The sequence below is a fragment of the Anomaloglossus baeobatrachus genome, chromosome 1 (assembly GCF_048569485.1).
Source record: "Anomaloglossus baeobatrachus isolate aAnoBae1 chromosome 1, aAnoBae1.hap1, whole genome shotgun sequence".
Lineage (NCBI taxonomy): Eukaryota > Metazoa > Chordata > Amphibia > Anura > Aromobatidae > Anomaloglossus > Anomaloglossus baeobatrachus.
The window spans coordinates 967,552,768-967,572,177 of NC_134353.1; the positions used below are offsets into that span (position 1 = coordinate 967,552,768).

The 19,410-nt window shown below is 48.1% G+C and overlaps 1 protein-coding gene across 1 annotated transcript in view; it reads right to left on the bottom strand.

Moving 5' to 3' along the window:
* Nucleotides 1-13,171, bottom strand: part of LOC142263985 (uncharacterized) — an 82,635-nt gene extending 69,464 nt beyond the window's left edge. Inside the window, 1 exon segment of the mRNA XM_075332243.1 lies at nt 13,033-13,171. The gene's annotated coding sequence lies outside the window, so the exon portion shown is untranslated.
* Nucleotides 13,172-19,410: the final 6,239 nt, after the last annotated feature.

Genomic DNA, 19,410 nt, shown 5'->3' on the forward strand with positions numbered 1-19,410 from the left:
AGTTACCAAACACTGTTGAACTCTTTTTCCCCGGGGTTTTAGGGGATCTTAGTTTTTAGAATTTCAGTGTTCTCCTGACCCCAATTTATACCCATTGCTCTTTCTTACAAACCTGGGTATAGTCCTTTGTATCAGGTCTCCGAGAGCCCATATGCAAACAACTACAGCTGGTAACTCCTGATTACACCGAAGACACCCTCCTTCAAGTGGCAAGACATATAGGGTACCTTCACACTTAGCGATGCAGCAGCGATCCGACCAGCGATCTGACCTGGTCAGGATCGCTGCTGCATCGCTACATGGTCGCTGGTGAGCTGTCAAACAGGCAGATCTCACCAGCGACCAGCCCCCAGCCAGCAGCGACGTGCAAGCGACGCTGCGCTTGCACGGAGCTGCCGTCTGGAAGCTGCGGAGACTGGTAACTAAGGTAAACATCGGGTATGGTTACCCGATGTTTACATTAGTTACCAGCGCACAGCTGTGTGTGCAGGGAGCAGGGAGCCGCGCACACTGAGCGCTGGCTCCTTGCTCTCCTACCATAGCTACAGTACACATCGGGTTAATTAACCCGATGTGTAATGCAGCTACATGTGCAGAGAGCAGGGAGCCGCGCACACTGCTTAGCGCTGGCTCCTTGCTCTCCTAGCTGCTGTACACATCGGGTTAATTAACCCGATGTGTACAGCAGCTACATGTGCAGAGAGCCGGAGCCGGCAGCACAGGCAGCGTGAGAGCTGCAGATGCTGGTAACTAAGGTAAATATCGGGTAACCACCTTGGTTACCCGATGTTTATCTTGGATACAGCTTACCTCAGCTGTCAGATGCCGGCTCCTGCTCCCCTGCTCGCTTCATTTGTCGCTCTCTTGCTGTCACACACAGCGATCTGTGTGTCACAGCAGGAGATCGGCTTTGAAGAAAACGAACCAGGGCTGTGTGTAACAAGCAGCGATCTCGCAGCAGGGGCCAGATCGCTGCTCAGTGTCACACACAGCGAGATCGCTAATGAGGTCACTGCTGCGTCACAAAAACCGTGACTCAGCAGCGATCTCGGCAGCGAGCTCGCTGTGTGTGAAGCACCCCATAGAGATGAATAAAGCAGCTTACAAGATCACCCCCCATACAGATGTGCTGCATTCACAGCCACCTGAAGAGTATTATCACGTCATCTCCAGCCCAGAGATCATTCTACCTGTTTGCCATGGAGGAAGACCGCAGCCCTTTGAATACTACTCAGCCAGATTGAACACCTACCTAAAGCACCAGTTGAAGATCACTGCTCCCTGACAAAGTCACCATCTCCCGGTGTGCGGTCCTTAATCCTGCTACACTTCTCCCTCTTCCAAGGGGGGAGTGTCCCATCTCTGACACCTTGGTGGAAGAGGTAGTCGACTCTGACATAACTGAGGCAGGAACCTCTGGATTCGATACAGTGACGGATACACCTTTGGACCCTGACTTAACCCCTTTTCTTGATGCACATCTTGATCCATCCGCAGACAGTTCCACATGGGTATGGTTGTGGTAGCAGAAGACGCTGTGCTAATAGAGCAGTCACTACCCGCATCCCTGTGTGCAAAAGAAGCAGAGGTATGTGCTCTCACTGAAGCCTGCAAGATGGCAGCCAATATCTACTCTGTATGGAAGACAAGAGAAGAGACTTGATCACCGCCAGTGGAACTGTACGCCGCCATGAGGCCATAGAAGAACTGATGGAAGCTTTGCTATTGCCAGACAGAGTCGCGGTGAGCAGGGTTGAGGCCTACATTGGAGGAGTCAAGGGAAGCAGTAAGAAGTGCCCTCACTGACAGAACATCCAAAGAAGCCCCAAGACCACTTACCACAGAAACAGTCAGTCAATCTGTGCCTTTTGAATGACCCCAATGTGAAGAAGCAAGGAAAGATGGAAAGTCTTGAGAAAACATGGTCCTGACCCTACAAGAGCAAGTCTCAGATGAAGAAGAGGACTGAGATAGGGTGCGGCTGTGGGCTCCCGGAAACCATGGGAAGTGGCTAGTGACCTGCTTTCACTGCCAGCCAAAGACATATGGCAGGCCTTAGGGGCACTTTGCACACTGCGACATCGCAGGTGCGATGTCGGTGGGGTCAAATTGAAAGTGCCGCACATCCGGCATCGCATGCGACATCTCAGTGTGTAAAGCCTAGATGATACGATTAACGAGCGCAAAAGCGTCGTAATCGTATCATCGGTGCAGCGTCGGCGTAATTCATAATTACGCTGACGCGACGGTCCGATGTTGTTCCTCGCTCCTGCGGCAGCACACATCGCTGTGTGTGAAGCCGCAGGAGCGAGGAACATCTCCTACCGGCGTCACCGCGGCTTCCGTAGGATATGCGGAAGGAAGGAGGTGGGCGGGATGTTTACATCCTGCTCATCTCCGCCCCTCCGCTCCGATTGGCCGCCTGCCATGTGACGTCACAGTGACGCCGCACGACCCGACCCCTTAACAAGGAGGCGGGTCGCCGGCCACAGGGACGTCGCACGGCAGGTGAGTGTGTGTGTGAAGCTGGCGTAGCGATAATTTTCGCTACGCCAGCTATCACCACATATCGCTGCTGCGACGGGGGCGGGGACTATCGCACTCGGCATCGCAGCATCGGCCTGCGATGTCGCAGTGTGCAAAGTGCCCCTTAGACACAGAACTGACTCTATACACCCCATACCAGCCACAGAATAGAGGGAGGGTTGGGAGGATGGGGCAGTGTAGAAAGCAAGGGCATGAGAGTCTTCCCCTTGCATTGTTCAGTGTCAGACACACCCCAGCAGGGACCACTAAGCTGAGACCCTATGAAATTCTGTTTAGAAGAACCCCCAGACACTTTAACTAAACTTGTTGTTTGTTTAAATAAAGGGTACTTTACACACTGCGACATCGCTAGCGATCTCGTTAGCGATGTGTAATTCTAGATCGCAAGTGCGATCTTTAGAGAGCGCACATAGGTCATTTTACGCATGTGCGATCTCTAAAGATCGCAATTGCGATCTAGAATTTCACATCGCTAACGAGATCGCTAGCGATGTTGCAGCGTGTAAAGTACCCTTAAACATTTGCCTAATATACGTTCTTGAGTTTTCTCCTCCAGATCCAACCAGATCTTTCTCGCTCTCTTTTCCTCTCTCTCTCTCCCCCTCTTTTACTTTCTGACAAAGATCCATGCATCCCACTGCAAAAGATGTCGGACCTGGGACCAGGAGATGGCTGTCTTCACTCTTCTACCGGATACTTTGTGCCAAGAAGCTGATATCCAAGCCTGTGGACCAGAAGATGACTGTGCATCCCACCTTTGATGATGTCCCACAATTACCGCTTGAGGACTGAGGAATATGAGACTCTGAGTGAAATCAACCCTGATAAATATGAACTGATTAGAGGACTACCGCCACATTCTCCCTTCCGGAATAACGTGTGCCAGCGTGGAACATAGCCATGAGGACAGTCTAGAGGATACGGTCAGGATCTGACTTCCTATGCATAGTCTGTTGGGTGGGGAGATTCATCCACAAGGGACAGATCAATAGACTCGGAAAAAAGTAAGGAAAGACTTTTGGCTATCTCCAAAGGGGGGAATGTTATGGACAAGATTAGGAACTATTATGAGTATTATGAGTTATATGAAGATATCCAAAAACCAGGATTTAAGATAGTGTTTGAACCACACCTACAGTATATCTGCATTCAGACATCACAAGACTCAGACAGCCTGGACTTTGATGTGACAAGTGAATCATGCTGACATAGCTTAATATAAATGAGGAAATACATTGTACATTACAGTATACTGTATATCACAGAATAAGCTATGTTACGGTATTACCCAATAGGAGACGTGTTACGTATTATTGGCTCCTAGCCAACTTATTCCTTTAAGTTTGTGTCAACTTCCGTAATTAAACCAGTCATATTTTCTATGCAGATCCGTGTCATTTCTCTGGTCTGTATGGAAGAATAGTATGCATGCTACTAACAAATGACTCATGATTTGGATGCAGATGGGGTTAAGGTAAATGCATAATTAGATTGCATCACTGTAAATTTATGGCCCCCTTAACAGAGGGACCACAGGTTCTCTATGGGGTTCAGATCAGGTGAGCAAGGGGGCCATGTCATTATTTTTTCATCTTTTAGACCTTTACTGGCCAGCCACGCTGTGGAGTAGTTGGATGCAGGTGATGGAGCATTGTCCTGCATGAAAATCATGTTTTTCTTGAACGATACTGACTTCTTCCTGTACCACTGCTTGAAGAAGTTGTCTTCCAGAAACTGGCAGTAGGTCTGGGAGTTGAGCTTCACTCCATCATCAACCCGAAAAGGTCCCACAAGTTGATCTTTGCTGATCCCAGCCCATACCAGTGCCCACCTCCACCTTGCTGGCGTCTGAGACGGAGTGGAGCTCTCTGCCCTTTACTGATCCAGCCTCTGGCCCATTCATCTGCCCATCAAGAGTCACTCTCAGTTCATCAGTCCATAAAACCTTTGAAGAATCAGTCTTCAGATATTTCTTGGCGCAGTCTTGAGGTTTTATCTTATGTATCTTGTTCAGAGGTGGTGGTTTTCAGCCTTCCTTACCTTGGCCATGTCCCTGAGTACGGCACACCTTGTGCTTTTTGATACTCCAGTAACGTTGCAGCTCTGAAATGGACAAACTGGTGGCAAATGGCATCTTGGCAGCTTCACGCTTGATTTTCCTCAATTCATGGGCAGTTATTTTGCGCCTTTATTGCCCAACACGCTTCTTGCGACCCTGTTGGCTATTTGCCATGAAACGCGTGATTGTTCTGTGATCACGCTTGAAAAGTTTGGCAATTTCAAGACTGCTGCATCCCTCTGCAAGACATCTCACAATTTTGGACTTTTCAGAGCCCGTCAAATCTCTCTTATGACCCATTTTGCCAAAGGAAAGGAAGTTGCCTAATAATTAAGCCCCCCTTATATAGGGTGTTGATGTCATTACACCGCACCCCTCCTCATTACAGAGAGGCACAGCACCGGATTTACTTAATTGGTAGTTGGCTCTCAGCCTATACAGCTTGGAGTAGGACAACATGTATAACAAGTATCATGTGATCACAATACGCCTTTGCCTAATAATTCTGCACACAGTGTAGAGGACAGCAATTACTGAGCATGAAGATAACTTGAAGAGAAAGCAGTAGGCTTGTGATCACAAGTATGGAAATCGAATCTGAGCATTCACATGACAGGCACCGGCCAATTACATTGAAACTGGTAGGAATCCCAATATTAGACCCATTCACTAATTTAAAAAAAATCTAAGCCGGAAAACTTTATGAAAGAGGCCAAATATTAGGGCCTAGTATCGCACAGATATCATATACTACATCAGATATTCCTTTGTCCAGGAGATGTATTTTTCAAAGATAGCTGTATCTTAAGATTATGCTAAGAGGGTGTAGTGATAACATTGTGGACAGGGTCCTCTCTTTAGGTTTACTTGTATTATAATGATTGTAACTAAGGCCCCGATCACATCTACAAGACGACACCGACCACGACCGATGGATCCTGTAACTAAGGCTCCGATCACATCTACAAGACATCACCAACCACGACCGATGGATCCTGTAACTAAGGCCCCGATCACATCTACAAGACGTCACCAACCACGAGCGATGGATCCTGTAACTAAGGCTCCGATCACATCTACAAGACGTCACCAACCACGAGCGATGGATCCTGTGACTAAGGCCCCGATCACATCTACAAGACGTCACCAACCACGAGCGATGGATCCTGTAACTAAGGCTCCGATCACATCTACAAGACGTCACCAACCACGAGCGATGGATCCTGTGACTAAGGCCCCGATCACATCTACAAGACGTCACCAACCACGAGCGATGGATCCTGTAACTAAGGCTCCGATCACATCTACAAGACGTCACCAACCACGAGCGATGGATCCTGTAACTAAGGCTCCGATCACATCTACAAGACGTCACCAACCACGAGCGATGGATCCTGTAACTAAGGCTCTGATCACATCTACAAGACGTCACCAACCACGACCGATGGATCCTGTAACTAAGGCCCCGATCACATCTACAAGACGTCACCAACCACGAGCGATGGATCCTGTAACTAAGGCCCCGATCACATCTACAAGACGTCACCAACCACGAGCGATGGATCCTGTAACTAAGGCCCCGATCACATCTACAAGACGTCACCAACCACGAGCGATGGATCCTGTAACTAAGGCTCCGATCACATCTACAAGACGTCACCAACCACGAGCGATGGATCCTGTAATAAGGCCCCGATCACATCTACAAGACATCACCAACCACGAGCGATGGATCCTGTAACTAAGGCTCCGATCACATCTACAAGACGTCACCAACCACGACCGATGGATCCTGTAACTAAGGCTCCGATCACATCTACAAGACGTCACCAACCACGAGCGATGGATCCTGTAACTAAGGCCCCGATCACATCTACAAGACATCACCAACCACCACCGATGGATCCTGTAACTAAGGCTCCGATCACATCTACAAGATGTCACCAACCACGAGCGATGGATCCTGTAACTAAGGCCCCGATCACATCTACAAGACATGACCAACCACGAGCGATGGATCCTGTAACTAAGGCTCCGATCACATCTACAAGACGTCACCGACCACGAGCGACGGATCCTGTAACTAAGGCTCCAATCACATCTACAAGACGTCACCAACCACGAGCGATGGATCCTGTAACTAAGGCTCCGATCACATCTACAAGACGTCACCAACCACCACCGATGGATCCTGTAACTAAGACCCCGATCACATCTACAAGACGTCACCAACCACCACCGATGGATCCTGTAACTAAGGCTCCGATCACATCTACAAGATGTCACCAACCACGAGCGATGGATCCTGTAACTAAGACCCCGATCACATCTACAAGACGTCACCAACCACGACCGATGGATCCTGTAACTAAGGCTCCGATCACATCTACAAGACGTCACCAACCACGAGCGATGGATCCTGTAACTAAGGCTCCGATCACATCTACAACACGTCACCAACCATGAGTGGTGGATCCTGTAACTAAGGCTCCGATCACATCTACAAGACGTCACCAACCACGAGCGATGGATCCTGTAAATAAGGCTCCGATCACATCTACAAGACGTCACCAACCACGAGCGATGCATCCTGTAATAAGGCCCCGATCACATCTACAAGACGTCACCAACCACGAGCGATGGATCCTGTAATAAGGCCCCGATCACATCTACAAGACGTCACCAACCACGAGCGATGGATCCTGCAACTAAGGCTCCGATCACATCTACAAGACGTCACCAACCACGAGCGATGGATCCTGTGACTAAGGCCCCGATCACATCTACAAGACGTCACCAACCACGAGCGATGGATCCTGTAACTAAGGCTCCGATCACATCTACAAGACGTCACCAACCACGAGCGATGGATCCTGTAACTAAGGCTCCGATCACATCTACAAGACGTCACCAACCACGAGCGATGGATCCTGTAACTAAGGCTCTGATCACATCTACAAGACGTCACCAACCACGACCGATGGATCCTGTAACTAAGGCCTCGATCACATCTACAAGACGTCACCAACCACGAGCGATGGATCCTGTAACTAAGGCCCCGATCACATCTACAAGACGTCACCAACCATGAGTGGTGGATCCTGTAACTAAGGCTCCGATCACATCTACAAGACGTCACCAACCACGAGCGATGGATCCTGTAAATAAGGCTCCGATCACATCTACAAGACGTCACCAACCACGAGCGATGCATCCTGTAATAAGGCCCCGATCACATCTACAAGACGTCACCAACCACGAGCGATGGATCCTGTAATAAGGCCCCGATCACATCTACAAGACGTCACCAACCACGAGCGATGGATCCTGTAACTAAGGCTCCGATCACATCTACAAGACGTCACCAACCACGAGCGATGGATCCTGTGACTAAGGCCCCGATCACATCTACAAGACGTCACCAACCACGAGCGATGGATCCTGTAACTAAGGCTCCGATCACATCTACAAGACGTCACCAACCACGAGCGATGGATCCTGTAACTAAGGCTCCGATCACATCTACAAGACGTCACCAACCACGAGCGATGGATCCTGTAACTAAGGCTCTGATCACATCTACAAGACGTCACCAACCACGACCGATGGATCCTGTAACTAAGGCCCCGATCACATCTACAAGACGTCACCAACCACGAGCGATGGATCCTGTAACTAAGGCCCCGATCACATCTACAAGACGTCACCAACCACGAGCGATGGATCCTGTAACTAAGGCTCCGATCACATCTACAAGACGTCACCAACCACGAGCGATGGATCCTGTAATAAGGCCCCGATCACATCTACAAGACATCACCAACCACGAGCGATGGATCCTGTAACTAAGGCTCCGATCACATCTACAAGACGTCACCAACCACGAGCGATGGATCCTGTGACTAAGGCCCCGATCACATCTACAAGACGTCACCAACCACGAGCGATGGATCCTGTAACTAAGGCTCCGATCACATCTACAAGACGTCACCAACCACCACCGATGGATCCTGTAACTAAGACCCCGATCACATCTACAAGACGTCACGAACCACCACCGATGGATCCTGTAACTAAGGCTCCGATCACATCTACAAGATGTCACCAACCACGAGCGATGGATCCTGTAACTAAGACCCCGATCACATCTACAAGATGTCACCAACCACGAGCGATGGATCCTGTAACTAAGACCCCGATCACATCTACAAGACGTCACCAACCACGACCGATGGATCCTGTAACTAAGGCTCCGATCACATCTACAAGACGTCACCAACCACGAGCGATGGATCCTGTAACTAAGGCTCCGATCACATCTACAACACGTCACCAACCATGAGTGGTGGATCCTGTAACTAAGGCTCCGATCACATCTACAAGACGTCACCAACCACGAGCGATGGATCCTGTAAATAAGGCTCCGATCACATCTACAAGACGTCACCAACCACGAGCGATGCATCCTGTAATAAGGCCCCGATCACATCTACAAGACGTCACCAACCACGAGCGATGGATCCTGTAATAAGGCCCCGATCACATCTACAAGACGTCACCAACCACGAGTGATGGATCCTGTAACTAAGGCTCCGATCACATCTACAAGACGTCACCAACCACGACCGATGGATCCTGTAACTAAGGGGCACTTTGCACACTGCGACATCGCAGGTGCGATGTCGGTGGGGTCAAATTGAAAATGACGCACTTCCGGCATCGCATGCGACATCGCAGTGTGTAAAGGCTGGATGATACGATTAACGAGCGCAAAAGCGTCGTAATCGTATCATCGGTGCAGCGTCGGCGTAATCCATGATTACGCTGACGCGACGGTCCGATGTTGTTCCTCGCTCCTGCGGCTGCACACATCGCTGTGTGTGAAGTCGCAGGAGCGAGGAACATCTCCTACCGGCCTCACTGCGGCTTCCGTAGGATATGCGGAAGGAAGGAGGTGGGCAGGATGTTGACATCCTGCTCATCTCCGCCCCTCCGCTCCGATTGGCCGCCTGCCGTGTGACGTCGCAGTGACGCCGCACGACCCGCCCCCTTAACAAGGAGGCGGTTCGCCGGCCACAGGGACGTCGCACGGCAGGTGAGTGTGTGTGTGAAGCTGGCGTAGCGATAACTTTCGCTACGCCAGCTATCACCACATATCGCTGCTGCGACGGGGGCGGGGACTATCGCACTCGGCATCGCAGCATCGGGCTGCGATGTCGCAGTGTGCAAAGTGCCCCTAAGGCTCCGATCACATCTACAAGACATCACCAACCACGAGCGATGGATCCTGTAACTAAGGCCCCGATCACATCTACAAGACGTCACCAACCACGACCGATGGATCCTGTAACTAAGGCTCCGATCACATCTACAAGACGTCACCGACCACGAGCGATGCATCCTGTAACTAAGGCTCCAATCACATCTACAAGACGTCACCAACCACGAGCGATGGATCCTGTAACTAAGGCCCCGATCACATCTACAAGACGTCACCAACCACGAGCGATGGATCCTGTAACTAAGGCTCCGATCACATCTACAAGACGTCACCAACCACGACCGATGCATCCTGTAACTAAGGCTCCGATCACATCTACAAGACGTCACCAACCACGAGCGATGGATCCTGTAACTAAGGCCCCGATCACATCTACAAGACGTCACCGACCACGAGCGATGGATCCTGTAACTAAGACCCCGATCACATCTACAAGACGTCACCAACCACGAGCGATGGATCCTGTAACTAAGGCCCCTATCACATCTACAAGACGTCACCGACCACGAGCGATGGATCCTGTAACTAAGGCTCCGATCACATCTACAAGACGTCACCAACCACGAGCGATGGATCCTGTAACTAAGGCCCCGATCACATCTACAAGACGTCACCAACCACGAGCGATGGATCCTGTAACTAAGGCTCCGATCACATCTACAAGATGTCACCAACCACGAGCGATGGATCCTGTAACTAAGGCCCGATCACATCTACAAGACGTCACCAACCATGAGCGATGGATCCTGTAACTGAGGCTCCGATCACATCTACAAGACGTCACCAACCACGAGCGATGCATCCTGTAACTAAGGCCCCGATCACATCTACAAGACGTCACCAACCACGAGCGATGGATCCTGTAACTGAGGCTCCGATCACATCTACAAGACGTCACCAACCACGAGCGATGGATCCTGTAACTGAGGCTCCGATCACATCTACAAGACGTCACCGACCACGAGCGATGGATCCTGTAACTAAGGCTCCGATCACATCTACAAGACGTCACCAACCACGAGCGATGGATCCTGTAACTAAGGCTCCGATCACATCTACAAGACATCACCAACCACGAGCGATGGATCCTGTAACTAAGGCCCCGATCACATCTACAAGACGTCACCGACCACGAGCGATGGATCCTGTAACTAAGGCTCCGATCACATCTACAAGACGTCACCAACCACGAGCGATGGGTCCTGTAACTAAGGCCCGATCACATCTACAAGACGTCACCAACCACGAGCGATGGATCCAGTAACTAAGGCCCCGATCACATCTACAAGACATCACCAACCACGAGCGATGGGTCCTGTAACTAAGGCTCCGATCACATCTACAAGACGTCACCAACCACGAGCGATGGGTCCTGTAACTAAGGCTCCGATCACATCTACAAGACGTCACCAACCACGAGCGATGCATCCTGTAACTAAGGCCCTGATCACATCTACAAGACGTCACCAACCACGAGCGATACATCCTGTAACTAAGGCCCTGATCACATCTACAAGACGTCACCAACCACGAGCGATGGATCCTGTAACTAAGGCCCCGATCACATCTACAAGACATCACCAACCACGACCGATGGATCCTGTAACTAAGGCTCCGATCACATCTACAAGACGTCACGAACCACGAGCGATGGATCCTGTAAATAAGGCTCTGGTTTCCTCTCCTATATTGTTACCTTAACCCTTTCACGACCGGCCGATTTTTCGCTTTCCGTTTTTTTTTTTCGCCATTCTTTTTCTGAGAGACGTAACTTTTTTATTTTTCAGTCAATATGGTCATGTGAGGGCTCATTTTTTGCGGAACGAGCTGTACTTTTAAATGAAACCATCAGTTTTACCATATTATGTACTAGAAAATGGCAAAAAAATTCCAAATGCTGAAAAATTGCAAAAAAAGTGCGATAGCACTATGGTTTTTGAGATATTTTATTCACTGTGTTCACTATATGGTAAAACTGATGTGTGGGTGTGATGCCTCAGGTCAGTGCGAGTTCGTAGACACCAAACATGTATAGGTTTACTTTTATATAAGGGGGTTAAAAAAAAATCGGAAGTTTGTCCGAAAAAAGTGGCGCACGTTTTACGCCATATTCCGTGACCCGTAGCGTTCTCATTTTTCGGGATCTTAGGCTCAATGACGGCTTATTTTTTCCGTCTCGAGCTGACGTTTTTAACGGTACCATTTTTGCGCAGATGCTACGTTTTGATCGCCTCTTATTGCATTTTGCGCAAAAGTTGTGGCGACAAAAAAACGTCGTTTTGGCGTTTGGAATTTTTTTGCCGTTACGCCGTTTACTGATCAGATTAATTGATTTTATATTTTGATAGATCGGGTGTTTCTGAACGCGGCGATACCAAATGTGTGTATATTTTTTATTTTTTTAACCCTTTAATTTTTAATGGGGCGAATGGGGGGTGATTTGAACTTTTAGGTTTTTTTGTTTTTTTTTAATTTTTTAAAACTTATTTTTTTACTTTTTTTTTTTATTTTACTAGTCCCCCTAGGGGGCTATTGCGATCAGCATTCCGATCGCTCTGCAGTATCTGCTGATCACAGCTGGAAGGCTGTAAACAGCAGATACGCTGTCTTTCTCTTTTGCTGTGCTCCGGGCACAGCGAAAGTGAAACCAATTCATGTGTAGTACAGGAGTCATCACATGACCCTGTACTACCATGGCAACTATCGGGAGTCACGTGATCGCGTCACGTGACTTCCGGTTTCGGCGGTAAGTAAAACTTTACCGCGATTGCGCTTATAATGGCGCTGTCATGTATTGACAGCGCCATTATAAGGGGTTAATCGGCACGAGCAGATAACGATTCTGCTCGTGCCTAGCAGGCACACATCTCAGCTGTGAAAATCAGCTGAGATGTGTGCCGATCGCGGCATGCTGCCGCCGGAGGACCGCGGGCAGTAAGATTATGTCATTTAGGACGTAATTTTACGGCCCGCGGTCGTTAAGGGGTTAATGCTGACATCTGGCAGATACTGATATATAGCCAGTAAAATAATGAGTGAACGGTCAGGTGACTTTTCTGGTCTACATATTTCTCCTACATAGAATTCTCTGAATAATGGTTGATAACAGAGAGAAGGAGACAGCTGCACAGAGAAGAGGACATACCTGGTGTGCAGCGCGGTACCTGTGCTCGTGTTGCTAGGATGCGATCAGTGATGAGTGCTTAGAGTCGATGGTCAGCGGTGACTGATGAAGGTCTCGCGGATGATGTTGTGCTACAAACCAGTACAGATCTGTTGCAGTACAAGAGCTGAAGGACCTGTGATGATGTCACCGTCATGTGATTTGTACAGGAGGGGGCGGAGCTCAGGAGTGATTGGTTCAGTGGTGGTGAAGAACTGTTGAGATGGTCATGTGACATAAAAGGGTGGAGCTACCCTGTAGCTATATATAGCCGGCCTCTCACTCTCTCGTTCTGTCAGAGATACAGCGCGGGGAGTGTTGTGGTCACGTAAGTAATAGGGAAACCCAGTCACGGTAGAGAATCCGTGAGGAGGAGATAATGGCAGAGCTCTGCTGAAGAAAGTTCCAGCAGTCGGTTAACTGCCCTGAAGAAACGTTTTGTCTTTTTTTTTGAAGGCCAGGTGTAACACTGTCACTACCTTACGAGGGCGCATGAATGAAAGGGCAGTCAGGAGAGCCGGGGTCCGGTAACAGGAGGTCATGTTAATTGTAAGGGGTAAACAGAGACGTAGTCAGGGCACAATACCAGAAGAGCACATAGTAGTAAATGGGAGCAAGCAAAGACGTAGTCAGATAATGGTCCAGGGTCCAAAACAGGAATATACGACCGTAATAGGGAGCGGGCATAGAGAGGTCCGATAACAGTCCTGGATCAGAATACCAGCATCAGAATACACCAGACACACAAACATACAACTGGCGGAGTTCTGGAGGAACATGCTCAGTAAAGAAGCCGCAGCAATTACCCAGAAGATGGAACAGCTGAGGAACCAGCACCTCCCAGAACCAACCTGGACTCCAGGATAGTGACCAAGCTGCTAATTCATTATCAAGGATGGCATGGCAGAGCATCTCCAAGGACAAGATGCTCTGCTCAAAAGAATAGACTCACTGCCAGATCTGTAAGTGCCGCAGAGCAACTCCAAAGGCAAGAAGCTCTGTTCAAAGGAATAGACTCACTGCCAGATCTGTAAGTGCCGCAGAGCATCTCCAAGGACAAGATGCTCTGCTCAAAAGAATAGACACACTGCCAGATCTGTAAGTGCCGCAGAGCATCTCCAAAAGCAAGATGGTCTGCACAAGGAATGGACACACTATCAGATCTGTAAGCGCCGCAGGGCATCTCCAGGTCTGTAAGATGCTCTGCACAGAGAATTGGGACACCAGGTGATGCCAGCGACAGTGGCCTGTAAGACTCTGCTCTCTGCAGACTTGACCAGACTAAATGTCTGTGTGACACTGACAGCTCTCATGCACTGCAGTACCATAAAAAAAAAAAAAAAGTTAAAACTTATGAAAGTGTGATGTGGAAAAAAATTCCGTCAAAATGTTATGCTTCTAGAAATGCACTTTTAAAAAAAAAGTAACAAAAACCCCTACAATTGGTATTGCAGAGCCAAGAACTATTGCTAGAAAACTATTATATTATTTATCTCGTAGAGTGAATGCCGTAAAAAAAAAAAAAATGGAGTGTTTCATCATTCACAAAAAAATGGAACAAAATGATCAAAAATAACAATGTAAAAATAAAAAAAGATTGTGTAGTTAAAAACGTCATCTCGTTCCGCAAAAAAACCCCCGAAGCCCTCATACGAGAAAGTGGGAAAAATAGTTATGGCTTTCAATATGGAAAAAAAATTGTTTTAATGTGAAAAATTAGCAAAAAAACCCAGTAATTCTGGAATAGCTGTAATCGTACTGATCAGAAGAATAAAGCCGTCTTATCACTTATACCGCACGGTGAATAACAGAAAACATAAAATAAAAATAATTATTTATAAATTCTGCCTCCCAAATACCAGTATCCGGTCTCAGGCAGAGGTGTGTTAACCTCGGCTTCAGCATGGACTGTCGGCTCGTCTCCTGGCCCAAACTCAGAGGTTGTCTACTTCGAGTCGTGGGACCCTCATACTCACCCTGCATTACAGTCTGTGCTCGGACAGTTTCAGGACCTCTTCGTTAGGCCTAAGGTTCACGCCCTGTACTCTATGCTGAGCGCTGACATTGGGGTTTCTGTCAAAATCCCATAAGCAATGTAAGTCAGTGCAAATCCCTGACAGAACCACTCACTGTTATGTCATTTGTCATGCACCAGTCTGGTCCATGCAATCCTGGTGCAACTCTCCAGTCTGCCTGCACATAATCATTTCTCCTCTTCCCACAATCGTGTACAAGATTTCTCCCATGCCTCCCCCATACTCTGGAACGCTCTACCTCAGCATATCAGACTCTCCACTACCGTAGAAAGCTTCAAGAGGAACCTCAAGACCCACCTGTTCCAACAAGCCTACAACCTACAATAGCCCTCAGTCCAGTACACCACTGCACAACCAGCTCTGTCCTCACCTATTGTACCATCACCCATTCCCTGTAGACTGAGCCCTCGCGGGCAGGGTCCTCTCTCCTCCTATACCAGTCTGTCTTGTACTGTTAATGATTGTTGTACGTATACCCTCTTTCACTTGTAAAGCGCCATGGAATAAATGGCGCTATAATAATTAATAATAATAATAATAATAATAATCACAAGGTCTAAAGGCACCAGACGTTCTCCTCCAAAAGATTTTTTTTTAATGATTACTGCATACAAAGGATAAAATAAGTCAACAATTCGGCCTCACAACACCTTTCGCAAGTCACGTATGTGGCGCCCCTGAGGGTCCAGTTGCCACAGAGGTACTGCACCTCAGCCATAGGTGTGGTATCTCATTCCCGGGTAAGGAGGAGGTCACAGACCGTTACACAGACACACACACTCTTAGGCCGTGGTTAGGGAGAGTTGCATCTGAGGGAAAGCAGAGTCCCAAAGCTAGTCTGGAGGTGGAGTTGGGTAGTGGGAGGAGTCGGTAGAAAAGTAGGAGAGAAAAGAGAACGAAGTAGGACGCGGAGGAGACAAGTCTTGAGGACTGGAACTGAAGGAGTTCGTCCCGGGACAAGGACGGAGAGTAGTATAAGGAAAGTAAGAAGGAGTCTTAGGCTATGTTCACACTAGAAAAATGATTTTTCTTAAGAGTGCACCTCTGTTAAAAAACGCACCAAAAACGCACATGCGTTTTTGCCGCGTTTTCGGTGCATTTTTGGTGCGTTTTCGGTGCGTTTTTACCGCTGGTTGCTCCCTGCGTTATTGTGCCAATTATATATGGCAAAAAACGCAGTTAGCTGCAGAAAAGAAGTGACATGCTCATTCTTTTTCTTAAGAAAATCTACTGAAAGAATTTTCTTAAGAAAAAAACGCAGTGTGCGCACAGCTAATTTTTTTTGCTATAGGTTTTGCTGGGGAATGTCTGCAGAAAGGTTACAAGAATTTCTCAAGAAATTTCTGCAGCAAAAACGGACCAAAAACGCAGATAAAAAACGCAGTGTGTGAACATAGCCTTAGAGTCACGGGAAGTGGGAAACCCACCCCTTTTTTCGAATCCACAGCCGGCATACCGGTGTGGAGGGACTTTGCCACAATGGTGAACCGGTCCCTAGACTAGTGGAGAACAACCAGGCTCAGCTAGTAAACCAGAAGCTGAGGTCACTTCAAGAACCGAAGCCACTACCGCACATAATCTGCTGAAAAAGTGACCATAAAGGGCCAAGGGACAGGGCAGACAAGCCACCCATATAGGGTCTGCGGACACCGGCTCAGGGCTCTGTGTGTGAAGCGCGGGGCAGGCGGGAGAGGCCAGCACAGGAAGACGACCAGGAAAGCCATACAGAAAGGTGGACCAGGTTGTGCCTTCGAACCATCTCGGGATTGGCTGGAGCCCATCACAACAGGACTCAGCACTCCAAGGGCAGCATTTGATCGGTCGTGTAAACCTGGGACTGATAATTGTGAGTAAAGAACTTGTGACTGCATCCCCTTGTGTCATCCACTTATTGCCTGCGCATCTGGTCCTGCACCCCAGCGTTAACTCCCAACATCATAGACAATTGTTATAACAACCTGTCCTGGGGCTAAGCTCTACCCGTGGAGAGCCGAACCACGTCTACTGCACCGCCACCACCGACCTCATGGGAACTGCAGGGCAGCGTCGGCCCATCTCTAGCCGCATACCACGGGTAGCGTCATAAACTCGTTCCCTGTAAATATTCCTTATTGTCCCATTTAAAACAACACCACCAGGGTCATGGAGTCGGGCCTTGCTGCCGTGAACACCTCCCAACAGGACTGGCCCGGTCCAGAGTGCCCCATGGCCCTGGTGGGCATGGCACGTATAGGCACACTTTTTCCTGTACTTAAATTGAAAACCGCCATGTGTGGATGAAAAATGGCCTTTTTTAAAGCTTTTATCTGCAGTAATCGATGAAGAAATCCCTTGGATGAGAACGTCTGGTGCCTTTTTTATTGTTTTTGCTTCACTATGAGGCTGATGGAGCCAGTTTATCTCTGTCATCCTCTGTTTACACAGTGTCCATTCATTTTAACTTTGTAATCAATCATATTTTTGTGCATGTTTAACAAGATATACTCCACAGTGCCTCCATCTTTTTCATTAGAATGAGTGGTTTTGTCAGTGGTTTAATATTAATGTCATGGCTCAACTTAAGGGCTACATCCGATGACCTCTGGTTGTGTGGTTGGTTTGTCTCCCAAAACCTATTGTGTCTCGGTTCATATGCTGATGGTTCTCGTCTTTGCTTTCCTTTGCCTTGATTTTAACTTCTATTGAGGGGTTTTCCCTTCCTCGTTTTGCACATGCCATCATTGCTGGCTATATTCCTGGATGGATGTTTGGCGTCCCAGCTCTTCAGCTATGGATTTACTTGCTGAATCATCTCTTTTGCTTTTCCCTGCAGTTTGAGTGTCCCTTCCCAGCATTATTCCCTTTGTGTTACGCTTGGGATTTGGGGCTTCCACGTATTCCGTTAATCTTTTTAGTTCCTTCTGCTTTCTACCATCTTCCTTGAATGACCGGGTTAACACACTCTAATGCAGGCATCACACGGTACGATCTATCGTGCAATCATACCAGCCCCCATCGTTTGTGCATCACGGGCAAATGGCTGCCCGTGTCGCACAAAGTCGTTAAACCGCCGTCACACGTACTTACCTACAGAGCGACCTCGCTGTGGGAGGCTGTTAAAACATTAAACTTAATACATCTAGTTATCAAACATTTTATAATAGGACATATTATATATGTTCACAGTTCTGTCTATATTGGAAGGGCATAGCTTATTGATAACAGTACTTAAATTAAGATAAAAGGTATCTGTATTGAATATCTGTATCGAATCTAGGTAAATGCTGACATGGTATGATATATACATCCTTCCATCTGGAAGCTTCTAGAGATTACACCATGTAACATGCGTTCAGCTGAAATACCCTATATGGTTTGGACAGTTGTCATATAACACACGGTGGGAGGGGGTGGCTGCTGACTCCTGCTCCGAGAGTCAATCCACAAATGTCACAGTCTGCTGGAAGCTGGATCCATCCCTCCATCCATCCATCCAGGCCTCAACGAAACAAGACATATGCTGTCAGGCCTCCAGCATGAGCCCTTCAAGAACTCAAGAAAGATGAATGAAGATTTCTATTAATTAATATGGACTAATTGAATCTCTTTTACTTAAGCAAACAAGATTATTTTTCCTTTCTGTAACCGATTCTGGCAACCATTTTTAAATAGATATACAATACATTTATTTTTTTACATATTTTGAAGTCCATTATTCATGCGTCTTATCACGTATTTGAAGAAAAATATATTTAAGAACATCCACTTCCTGGAGTGGGAGGGACGTTCGGCGTCACAGCGACGTCACACAGCGGCCACCCAATAGAAGCGGAGGGGCGGAGATGAGCGGGACTTATAATCCCGCCCACCTCCTTCCTTCCGCATAGCCGGCGGGAGCCGCGTGACGCAGGTAAGCTGTGTTCATCGTTCCCGGGGTGTCACACGGAGCGATGTGTGCTGCCCCAGGAACGATGAACAACCGGCGCCATGAAAAATAAACAATTTATTAAAAATAAGCCACTTGTACACGACTCACGATTTGTGAGCGATTCTGCGTCGCTCGGAGGTGTCACACGAGACGACGTCGTGAATGATGCCGGATGTGCGTCACGAAAACCGTGACCCCCGACAATGCATCGCACGATCCGTCGTCTTGTGTGACACCCGCATAAGCCCGATGTCTCACAGTCTGCCGGTGTGCGCTTCATTTATGTTTATTTTTGTTTTGTGTTACACTTTGTATATTGTTGAGGATGTAGTTAAGGTCACTCAGGGTCAGCCCACGAGTGGGGATGCCATTGTTTTATCTTAGGATGCCGTCTGCAGTCCGGCAGGGATAAATCAC